Source organism: Triticum aestivum, chromosome 3A (assembly GCF_018294505.1).
Source record: "Triticum aestivum cultivar Chinese Spring chromosome 3A, IWGSC CS RefSeq v2.1, whole genome shotgun sequence".
In the NCBI taxonomy this organism is placed as follows: domain Eukaryota; kingdom Viridiplantae; phylum Streptophyta; class Magnoliopsida; order Poales; family Poaceae; genus Triticum; species Triticum aestivum.
Window position 1 is genome coordinate 48,495,417 of NC_057800.1, and position 11,859 is coordinate 48,507,275.

The following is an 11,859-nucleotide window of genomic DNA, read 5'->3' on the forward strand; positions in this document are numbered from 1 at the left end:
CGGTAGTTGTTTCATATCCATTTCGGATGCTAGTAGATCCCCTTTTCTTGCACAAAGGCCTCCTTAAAGCTGATGATCTTCTCTGCACTAGTTTTTTAGGTCTAGATTTATTTTCCTTTTTTGAACAATTTTGATCCAAAATAGTAGCAGCAACATGTGAAACTTGTTTATCTCAGCACTTAGCCATTTTTTTGTCGTTGGCCTCCTTTGAATGTCTTTAGTCATGACGGCTTACCATGCCAACTCATTTTTCCTTCATATAACATTAGCCCTTATTTAAGCCGCCATTAGGCATCTGTATTGTAAACATTAACCTGTGATTCCACCATTTAATTTAAGCCGGTAGATTACTTCCTTTTTAGCTCGTCTTCTCACCATGCCGCCAAAGACGACAACAGTGTGCAATTGGGTCCCTTCCACATTCACTGACGCCACTTTGAAGGATTTTGTTACCATTGGATTTTTACCGGAGAAGAATATTATGTCTTATCGCGCTCCTGACCCGGCCGAAGAAACACCTCATCCCAAGGACAGTGAAGTCATTGTTTTTACTGATCATATGAACCGGGGTTTTTCACCACCCGGCTCAAAATTCTTCAGAGATGTTCTGCATTTTCTCAAGCTTCATCCACAAGACCTTGGACCCAATTCCATATAAAACATCTGCAACTTTCAAGTTCTCTGCGAGGTTTATCTTCAAGAAGAACCCACTGTTGAACTTTTCAAAGAGTATTTCTATTTGAACCGCCAGAATGAGTACACCAACGGCCCCAGCCTAGAACTTGGTGGAATTTTTATTCAACACCGACAGGGTGCCATTTTTCCCTTAGTAGTCTTACCAAGCCATCCCAAGGATTGGAACCAAACTTGGTTTTATTGCAAAGACACGTCGCCAGCTGACGAAAAACAGATGCTGGGTTATTGTGTGGAGCGTCTTGACGCCAAGTTTTCACTCCCTGACAAGCTTTCTGTCGCTGAACGTAAGAAGCTCATCCCAACCATCAAAATGATTCAAGCTTTGTTGGGAAACGGCTTAACTGGAGTTGACTTGATCCGCTGTTGGATCGCATGGCGGGTCATCCCTCTGAGCCGCCGATCGGACTTGATGTATAAATATGCCGGAGGCCCAGATGACCCTCTGCGTCATAGTTCTGTACAACTGACTGAAGTGGCCATTGTTGAAATGTCAACCACCCTCATAAACAATAAATACGAGGACTGAAGTAAGGTTGGATTGAATCCTTTCTGCAAGCTTAACCCACTAGTAGAAAAAGGGTCAAACGTGAAGCACATTAGTGCCGGTTTGTATTTGATCCGGCACTAATGTATACATTAGTGCCGGTTCCAATGGCTAGCCGGGCCGCTTTCATTAGTACCGGTTCGTGGCGAACCTTTAGCACCGGTTCGTGCCACGAACCGATACTAATGAGAGTGGTGGCAGGATGTTGTCAGACTGGGGCCCCTCCAGCCCCTTTAGTACCGGTTCTTGGCACGAACCGGTACTAAAGGTCGTCCTACATAAACCCTTCGTCCACCCGAGCTCGCTCTGTTCTTCCCCTTTCCCCTCTCCTCTCTATTATTCTCCTCTTCCTCTCGAGCTCATCACACATTTTGCCAAAAATTTGTCAAGATTTGAAGGCCCCCATCCATTCAAATGATCACAAAGGTTAGCAACTTTGTCCTTTCATCTCTCATTGCTAGATTAGCTCTTGCAATGCTTTATATAGTGATTAATTTGTGAGTTTAGTAATTTGGGAGGATATATATATATATATGTGTGTGCTAGTATTTGATTTATATGCAATTTGAGGTCAAAAATAACACTTAGTTTGCATATGTAGGTGTGGTTTACTTAGTGCCTTCTAAATCTCCGTCGTAACCACCATCGATCGCCCGCACCGTCCCGTCGCCGGCACCACCTTTGTGTGATTTGGATATATAGTTACTCGTATAATTATCTTACCCGTACGTTGTTTGTTATACATCTAGTGCCATGGTTTTGATATCCGTCCCCGTCGGCCCTCGTCCTTGTTATGATTCGGATGTGGTATATATATTCTCTTTTAAAACTAGTTGCATTTCGTGTTTATGACAAATTATGCCCATCAAGTTGACATAGAAATTTTTTCTAGGAGGTATGTGAACCGGAAATTCCAACCGACCCTATTGTCGAGAGGTTAAATTTAGTTGAAAGAGAAAACGAGTACTTGAAAGAAAAATTGAAAAGAATTGAGGGGGAGAAGATGGAATTGGAGTTGTATGTTGCCGATGTCGTCGATGATCACAAGATCAAGATGGAGAAAATGCGCTTGAAGATTAGAAAGATTAGAAAATATGCCATCGATAGTGAGGCTTGGTATCATTATGCTGTTGGATCCATTGTTACCTTAGTTGCGATCTTGATCGTATTTGTTGTTGCATTTAAATGCTTTAGCTAGAGAGTTATTTGTTTGTTGCATTTAAGAGTTGTATGAACTTGTATTAATTTGGTCTATTCGGTCTTGTGTAATGAAGATGAGCCGGCAATGGATGTACGATGACCGATGCTCTCCCCAGTTCGTTGAGGGCGTGCATACTTTTCTGCTTGCGGCTGAGGCAAACAAGCGGGCGGATGGTTTTATGCCTTGTCCATGTTCTTGCTATAAGAATGTTCACAATTACTCTACGTCAAGAACCATTCACGTCCACCTATTTAAGTCCGGTTTCATGCCCCACTATAATGTTTGGACCCAGCACGGAGAAAGAGGGGTTATGATGGAAGACAATGAAGAAGAAGAGGACGATGACAGCTATCCTAGCCATGGGTTCCCTAAATACGATGATACAACAATGGGGGAAGAAGCTGAGCCGGTAATGCGGGAAGAAGCTGAGCCGGCAATGCGGGAAGAAGCTGAAGAAGAGGCATCAGATGAGCCCGTTGATGATCTAGGTCGGGCCATTGCCGATGCAAAGAGAAACTACGCAAGTGATTTGGAGAAGAAGAAGTTGCAGCGCATGTTAGAGGATCACAAAAAATTGTTGTACCCGAATTGTGTAGGTGACAAGAAAAAGCTGGGCACCACACTGGAATTGCTGCAATGGAAGGCAGAGTATGGTGTATCTGACAAGGGATTTGGAAAGTTGCTGGTAATGATAAAGGATATGCTTCCAAAGGACAACGAATTGCCCGAGAGTACGTACGAAGCAAAGAAGGTTGTCTGCCCTCTAGGGTTAGAGGTGCAGAAGATACATGCATGCCCTAATGATTGCATCCTCTACCGCGGTGAGTACGAGGATTTGAATGCTTGCCCGGTATGTGGTGCATTGCGCTATAAGATCAGCAACGATGAACCTGGTGACGTCGAGGGCGAGCGCCCCAGGAAGAAGATTCCTGCCAAGGTGATGTGGTATGCTCCTATAATACCACGGTTGAAACGTTTGTTCCAAAACAAAGAGCATGCCAAGGCGATGCGATGGCACAGAGAAGACCGTAAGAAAGACGGAAAGTTGAGAGTACCCGCTGACGGGTCGCAGTGGAGAAAAATCGAAAGAAAGTACGGGAAGGAGTTTGCAGATGACGCAAGGAGCGTATGGTTTGGTCTAAGCGCAGATGGCATTAATCCTTTTGGGGAGCAGAGCAGCAACCATAGCACCTGGCCTGTGACTCTATGTTTGTATAACCTTCCTCCTTGGTTGTGCATGAAGCGGAAGTTCATTATGATGCCAGTGCTCATCCAAGGCCCTAAGCAACCCGGCAACGACATTGATGTGTACCTAAGGCCATTAGTTGAAGAACTCTTACAACTGTGGAATGGAACAGGTGTACGTGCATGGGATGAGCACATGGGGGAAGAATTTGACCTAAAGGCGTTGTTGTTCGTGACCATCAATGATTGGCCTGCTCTCAGTAACCTTTCAGGACAGACAAACAAGGGATACCGCGCATGCACGCACTATTTGGACGATACCGACAGTATATATTTGGCTAATTGTAAGAAGAATGTGTACCTGGGACATCGTCGATTTCTTCCGAGCAGGCATCCCGTAAGAAAGAAAGGCAAGCATTTCAAAGGTGAGGCGGATCACCGGACGAAGCCTCGCCACCGTACTGGTGCTGATGTACATGATATGGTCAAGGATTTGAAGGTGGTCTTTGGAAAGGGTCCTGGTGGACAACCTGTTCCGAATGACGCTGACGGACGCGCACCCATGTGGAAGAAGAAATCTATATTTTGGGACCTGCCCTATTGGAAAGACCTAGAGGTCCGCTCCGCAATCGACGTGATGCACGTGATGAAGAATCTTTGTGTGACCCTGCTTGGCTTCTTGGGCGTGTATGGGAAGACAAAAGATACACCTGAGGCACGAGAGGACCAGCAACGTATGCACGGAAAAGACGGCATACATCAGGGTCATGCAAGCTACGCTCTTACCAAAGAAGAGAAGGAAATCTTCTTTGAATGCCTGCTCAGTATTAAGGTACCGTCTGGCTTCTCGTCGAATATAAAGGGAATAATAAACATGGCAGAGAAAAAGTTCCAGAACCTAAAGTCTCATGACTGCCACGTGATTATGACGCAACTGCTTCCGGTTGCATTGAGGGGGCTTCTACCGGAAAACGTTCGATTAGCCATTGTGAAGCTATGTGCATTTCTCAATGCAATCTCTCAGAAGGTAATCGATCCAGAAATCATACCAAGGTTAGAGAATGATTTGGTGCAATGTCTTGTCAGTTTCGAGTTGGTGTTCCCACCATCCTTCTTCAACATCATGACACACGTCCTAGTTCACCTATGCGAAGAGATTAATGTTTTGGGTCCTGTATTTCTACACAATATGTTCCCCTTTGAGAGGTTCATGGGAGTCTTAAAGAAATATGTTCATAACCGTGCTAGGCCAGAAGGAAGCATCTCCAAGGGCCGTCAAAATGAGGAGGTCATTGAGTTTTTTATTGACTTTATTCCTGACCTTAAGCCGATTGGTGTTCCTGAATCGCGGCATAAGGGCAGACTGGATGGAAAAGGCACGCTAGGAGGGGAACAAATAATATGTATGGACGGACATTCTCTCACTGAAGCACACTACACAGTTCTACAGAATTCCGCCTTGGTGGCTCCGTATATGGATGAACACAAGAATTTGCTACGCTCCAAACACCCGGAGCGGTCTGATGACTGGATTACACGTGAACAAACCAGGAGTTTCGCCAGCTGGTTGCAGACACGTACCATGCATGACACCTCTATTGAAGATGACCTGTACTTGCTGTCCCAGTTACCATCTTCGAATATAATGACTTTCAAAGGGTACGAGATAAATGGTAATACATTTTACACGATCGCCCAAGATAAGAAGAGCACCAACCAAAACAGTGGTGTCCGCTTTGATGCAGAAACCAAGACGGGAAAGGAAACATATTATGGTTATATACAGGACATATGGGAACTTGACTATCGACGTGGTTTGAAGGTCCCTTTGTTTCGGTGCAAATGGGTCAATATGACACGAGGCGGGGTAACGGAAGACCCGCAGTACGGAATGACAACAGTGGATCTCAACAATCTTGCGTATGCAGACGAACCATTCGTCCTAGCCAATGATGTGGCACAGGTTTTCTATGTGAAGGACATGTCTACCAAGCCAAGAAAAAGAAAAGATAAGGAAGCGAATGCATCGTACGATGAGCCAAAGCGGCACATAGTTCTTTCTGGGAAGAGAAACATCGTGGGAGTGGATGACAAGACAGACAAGTCAGAAGATTATGAAAAGTTTGATGAAATTGCTCCATTCACAGTGAATATTGACCCGAGCATCCCGTTAAATGATGAAGATTTTCCATGGTTACGGCGCAAAGGGACACACGCGAAGAAAAAGTTTCACACCCAAAGATCAGGGATGTGATCGGCTTCACTATCATCACTTTCTTCCGTGTTTCACACCCAGAAGGGAATCTCTGTAATAGTTAGGGTAGTTAATTATGTGTTTTGGCATTTGAAACGCGAAGAAATTTTATGTGCAAACAAATTCTTTCATGCCTTTACTGATTTTTAAAGTTAAGTTATTCACAAACTAGTGATTCACACTAATTTCAAATAATTCAAAATTTAAACTATTGAAATTTGAAAACTACGGGCACTAACAGAAAGTTTGTAATTTTTTGTACCTAAAGCAAAAATATTCACAAAGAAACTCTAAATACACAAAAAAACAACTCAAAAATAAATAAAGCAAAAAAATAAAAAAAAGCCCGCCTACTAGGCCAGAGCGGCCTGCATACGACTAGAAACCCAACCTATTGTTGGGCCAGGATGCAGGCCCGCAAAGGCCCAGTGGGCCCACAGGGCAGCACAGAACATGTAGGCCCAGTTGGCCTGCTTTCGAGAGGAGCTTGAGAGAGCTACCGCGCGGGGGTTTATAAACCAGTGCGGTCGCCCCTCGGCTAGTGAGGTGGGACTAAACTTGCCGCACCGCACCTGCGCCAGCGCACCCCCTTTAGTACCGGGTCGTGGCACCAACCAGTACTAAGGGGGGGCCTTTAGTACCGGTTGGAGCCACCACCCGGTAATAAAGGGGGTTGCTTCCCGCTGCTTGGCCTGGCCAAAACAGGCCTTTAGTACCGGTTGGTGGCTCCAACCGGTACTAAAGGCCCCTCCTATATAAACAACACTTACGAAAATTTCAGTTTCTCATCTGCTTCTTCTCCTCTGCACCGTCGCCCGCCACCCCCGTACGTCTCCATGCCTCGTCGCCGCCCCATCCCCGTCGTCGCCGCCCCGTCATCCCCGTCACCGTCGTCCCCGTCGTCACCGCCGCCCCGTCCCGGCCCATCCCGCGTCGTCCCCGTCCCCATCGTCGCCGCCCCGTATGTCCCCGTCGTCGTCGCCGCCCCGGCCCGTACGTCCCCGTCCCCGTCATCGCCGCCCCGTCCCTGTCCCCATCGTCGTCATCCCCGTCGTCGCCGTGCCCGTCGCCCCCCCCCCCCGTTGCCGCATGCCCCCCCCGTCGCCTCTCGCCTCGCCGGTGAGCGCACACACACACACACATTTTTTGTTTTTTAGTTATACAAATAGTTAGAAATTTTTCTGTTTTTTAGAAATTGTTAGAAATTTTTCTGTTTTTTACAAATAGTTAGAAATGTTAGAATTGTTAGATTAGTTAGAAATGTTAGAATTGTGAGAATAGTTAGAAATGTTAGAATTGTTAGAAATTTTTTCTGTTTTTAGTTATAGAAATAGTTATAAAAAAGTTAGAATTGTTAGAAATTTTTCTGTTTTTTAGTTATAGAAATAGTTATAAAAAAGTTACAAATTTTTCTTTTTTTTAGCTCTAGAAATATTAGAAATGTTATAGAAATGTTAGTTATATAGAAATGTTAGAAATTTTAGTTATCAAAATCCAATCATTAAAAAATGTTACTTTTTGCAGGCATATAGCTAGTATTTGTTCTCGACGATGTCCGGCTTGCATCCTCGCCGTCCACCCGTCCGCGACGACGTCCGACTGACCCATGTCCGGGACTGGGCTCCACCGGGCTGGCACTAGGAGGTACTTCCTGGAGGGGCGCGCCGCTTGATGAGGAACCCGGCCCCGGGTCCCGTCGTCGACCCTGATCTCATTTGGTGGCATTCGTGTGGGCCAGTTTCGGTGCGGAGGGAGCCGGCCCTGCCGGAGGTGGTACGTCGCCGTGTTAGGGAGGAGGACGAGCACGTCCATCGTTACATGGTTGCGTTAGAGGGCGGCAGGTTCTCCAATACCTGGCAGTTTCTTCAGGGATCTCACTTCAGCTATGATCCTGTGAGGGTTCCTTCTCTTTGGGTGTCCACCGCCCGCGCCGCAGGAACCGCGAGTGTCCTAGATTCTTCTGTAGTATTCGATCTTTATTAGCTACCTAGCCAGTGATGTACTCGATATATAATATTCAAGATGATGTATTCGAGATTATATATTATTTGAGAAGATGTATTCGAGATTATATCTATTATTCGAGATGATGTATTCGAGATTATATCTATTATTCGAGACGATGTATTCGAGATTATATCTATTATTCGAGACGATGTAATTCGAATACTAAATTGTTTTATATTTCTTTTGGCATAGCTAAATAAAAGCTATGGCGGACAATACCGACAGAGAGGGAGAACAGACCATGTTTGATATAATACGCGGGCCAGATGATGATCAGAATGAAGAAGATTATGACGACTCCGAATTTCTAAACAACACCGGAGAGGGTGATATGATATTCGATCGCGACGACCGAATTGATGAAGTCATGAACTACGATGATGACAACGCTGAAGAGGTATATATATTTGTATAAGCAGGCATCTGGTGATCATCACATGTTTTAAATGAGTTGAAGATATATTAACGAATCGATCTTTCTTCTTTCAGCCATCCGGATCGAGAAAATCTTCAGGCAACAGGACGAAACGAGGCCCGAACAAAAAGTTGAAGGAGGGCGTAAAGTATAATATCGAGGCAATCAAACCTAATGGCGAACCATTAGCGGCTAAGAAGATTGCGGACAAGTTCGTTCGTCAGTGCGGAGTCCTTGTGAAGGACCAACTCCCGATCTCCCTTCAACAGTGGAGAGAGCCAGCAAAGCCACGTCCAGATCTTACTTTTGTCGACGACAAACAAAAAAGTCTGGTTTGGGATACTCTAATGGAACATTTCACCCTACCAGATCATTTCACAGAAGCAGATGTGTAGAAAGTCAAGGACGCTGCTCTTAGGAAGATGGCGGTTGCATTCAAGAACCACAAGAATCATGAATGGGACAAGTACGTCAAGGGAGGAAGGAAGACTCCAGTATTCGAGGGAACACTAGAGAATCAAATTGCTCATTGGGACGATTTCATGAAATTCAACGATTCAGAATTAGCTAAGGAACGGTCGAGAATAAACACAAAGAATGCCGAAAAAAAGGATAAGTTCCATAAGCTAGCGCCAGGTGGCTACGCGGTGGCAATGCCTAAGTGGGATAAGTCTGAGAAAGAGATGGAGGATACAGGTGTCACTCCGGTTACTAAGAGCTGGCTCCCCAGGTGCAGGACTTGGTTCTATGCGCATGTGGGGGAGTTGGACCCGAAGACAGGCAAAGTTTCAACGAAGGCATGTCTGAACGGAGCCGACGATAATATACTTGTTGCAATAGAAGAGGCTTGAACGGGGGTGTTCCAGCCCAACCGAGAGAACGACGAGCTTACGCGGGCCCTGTGAAATCCTGAACACCCGGGACGAACACGAGGCAAGGGCTCTATTCCGTGGTATGAGGGGTTTTCGGACTTGAACGCCGACTACAGAACCCGTGCGAGAAGGAAGATTGCAGAGGAGAAGCAGAGGAAGATGGAAGAGGAGAAGAGGAAGCTGGACTATGAACGCCTTCAAGGCCTAGAATCAGCGCACGCGGACTTGGTAGTCAAATTCCAGCGGCAGCAGGAGCAGATCGACTAACTTAGCCAGCAAAGGGGGTCTCAGCAGCTGCAGCAGCTAGCGGATGATCCAGCATTGGATACCACCGCCCCATCCATGCCGAGAAGCAGCGTGGGTTCCGCCCCGTTTGACACAATGATGGATAGATACCCCGTGGATGACATCGCAGAGAACACTAACTGCGAGCTACACTTCAAAATTAAGAACATATCCTTGAAGGTGGCGGACGGTGTTGCTTATACAAATTCCCCCGATGCAAGCTTCCATTGCAACCCGATTCCAGCAGGCTATGCTCGTGTCATGGTTGATGAGGTGGTGGACCAATATTCGGGGCTAGAGCTTGACATTCCTGGAGGTGACGAGGAGCACACTCTCGAAGATGCCAAACATCGTATCATCCTATGGAGAAAGGATTGCATCATCTTTCAAAGGCCACTGACACCGCATCACCCGACTCCTCGTCGAAGTCCGCCACCGAGTCAGCAGACTCCCGCTCCTCCAAGTCCACCAACGCGTGAGGCAACTCCTCCTCCTCCAAGTCTGGCAAAGTGTCAGGCCACTCCTCCTCCAAGTCCGACACAGCGTCAGACGTCCACTCCTCCTCCAAGTCCGGCACAACCTCAGGCCACTCTCCTCCAAGTCCGGCACAGCTTCAGGCCACTCCTCCTCGTCCAACTCAGCCCCGTCAGCCATCTCCGCCGCCTCAGCAATCGCAGAAGAGACACCCCGCAGCTATGGTGCGTAGCGGTACGAGTCGAGGTCATAGTACAGGAAGTACAGGCGGAGGCAAGCGATATAAATATGGTCCAAACCTCACTACTCCTCTTCCTGAGAGGGCTTACGACAGGACCGAGGAGCAAACCAATGCCATAGTGCGGGCAGAAGTCGACGCCCATTTTGGACCGAAACCGCCACCGCCGCCAAGGGAGAAAGTGCCTGTGGAAGTAGTTGACCACTTCATTCGTATGGCTCAACCACCAGCTCCTAAGCCTGTTGACACAGACTATGAGCGCCACATCAGGAAGTTACATCGACAACGTCTACAGAAGGAGGCGAGCTCGAGCTCGAGCAAACAACAAGCAGCTGTCAAAAAATGCGGGAAAACCGTTGCCCAGCTGGGAGAACAGGCGGCGCAATCGATCCCCCCGCTTGTTGTGCCGCCAACAACACGTGACAGTACGCGCGCCCAATATTATTGTGGGCAAACAGTTTACGTTCCCGAGGTGGGCGATGTGGTAATAACCCAGGAGCATATAATGCAGGCTGAAACTCTCAACATCACTGTTGGACAACTCCTCGAGATCGAGGACATGCCTGTGCTTACAGAGGAGGAAATAAAACGGAAATATGCCCGGGGCCAACCTTTGGTCAAGCCAGAAGAGGTCAAGAAGCTCCCAACGAGAATGTATGAATTGCATCAATGGTACATGGACATTACCAAGAGATCCGATCGAGAGTCCCTCATGGTGCAAGTCAAGAAGGATCATTACTACCATGAGAAACCTGTGACCGTTGAGTATTCTGAACTGTTTCAGTTATACAATCAAGACGCACTCGACAAATCTATCGTCAGTTGCTATTGTCTGTAAGTGATTTCTTTCTGTAATTTAAGTCTCAAGCTAGCTGTAGTGATCCTTTTGATCAATCATTACCTGTAATTATCCTCACTATATTCTTTTCTGTGGTATTATGCAGGATGAAGATGTATGAAATGAGAAAAGGTGGACGCTATGGCATTGGGTTCATTGACCCAAACACCGTTAATGAATACACATGGAAAATAAACAAGCATCATGAAAAGCAGGTAGAGGACAGCATGCTAGAGTTCTTGAAGCGCCTCAAATACAATGAAGATATACTACTTCCTTACAACTTCCAGTGAGTCACACTTTCTTGTACTACAAATTCTCTGTTTTTGCCTACTAGCTAGCTACATGTTTTTGCTTACATATGCCCGCTTAATTAAGACATGCAAACGTGTGTGCATGCAGATTTCACTGGATCTTGTGTATCATTAAAGTTGACGCCGGAACAGTTCAAATACTGGACTCACTACTCAAAGCAAATAGTGACTATAACATCTTGTTTGGGATAGTCAACAGGTAATTTCAATCATTATTAACTATATATCTCGGCCTATTTAGTTCGTCATTTCATGATATGAACTATTTAATAACCCCTTTATTCATTTTCTTTGTCGGCGGGCAGGGCTTGGGCAAGGTTCATCAGCGTCACGGAAGGCGAATGGAAACGACAGCTGAAATGGTTTCGACCCAAGGTAAGTAATTAAGTAGTACTAGCTAGCTAGCTAGCTGCCATCTCTTTAATTATCATGCTTGATTAATTATTATCTGATCAAATTAAATTCCATTCTCGTAATAAAGGCCCTGAAGCAGGCGCAGGGGACTGATCTGTGTGCATTCTGCGTTTGCGAGAACA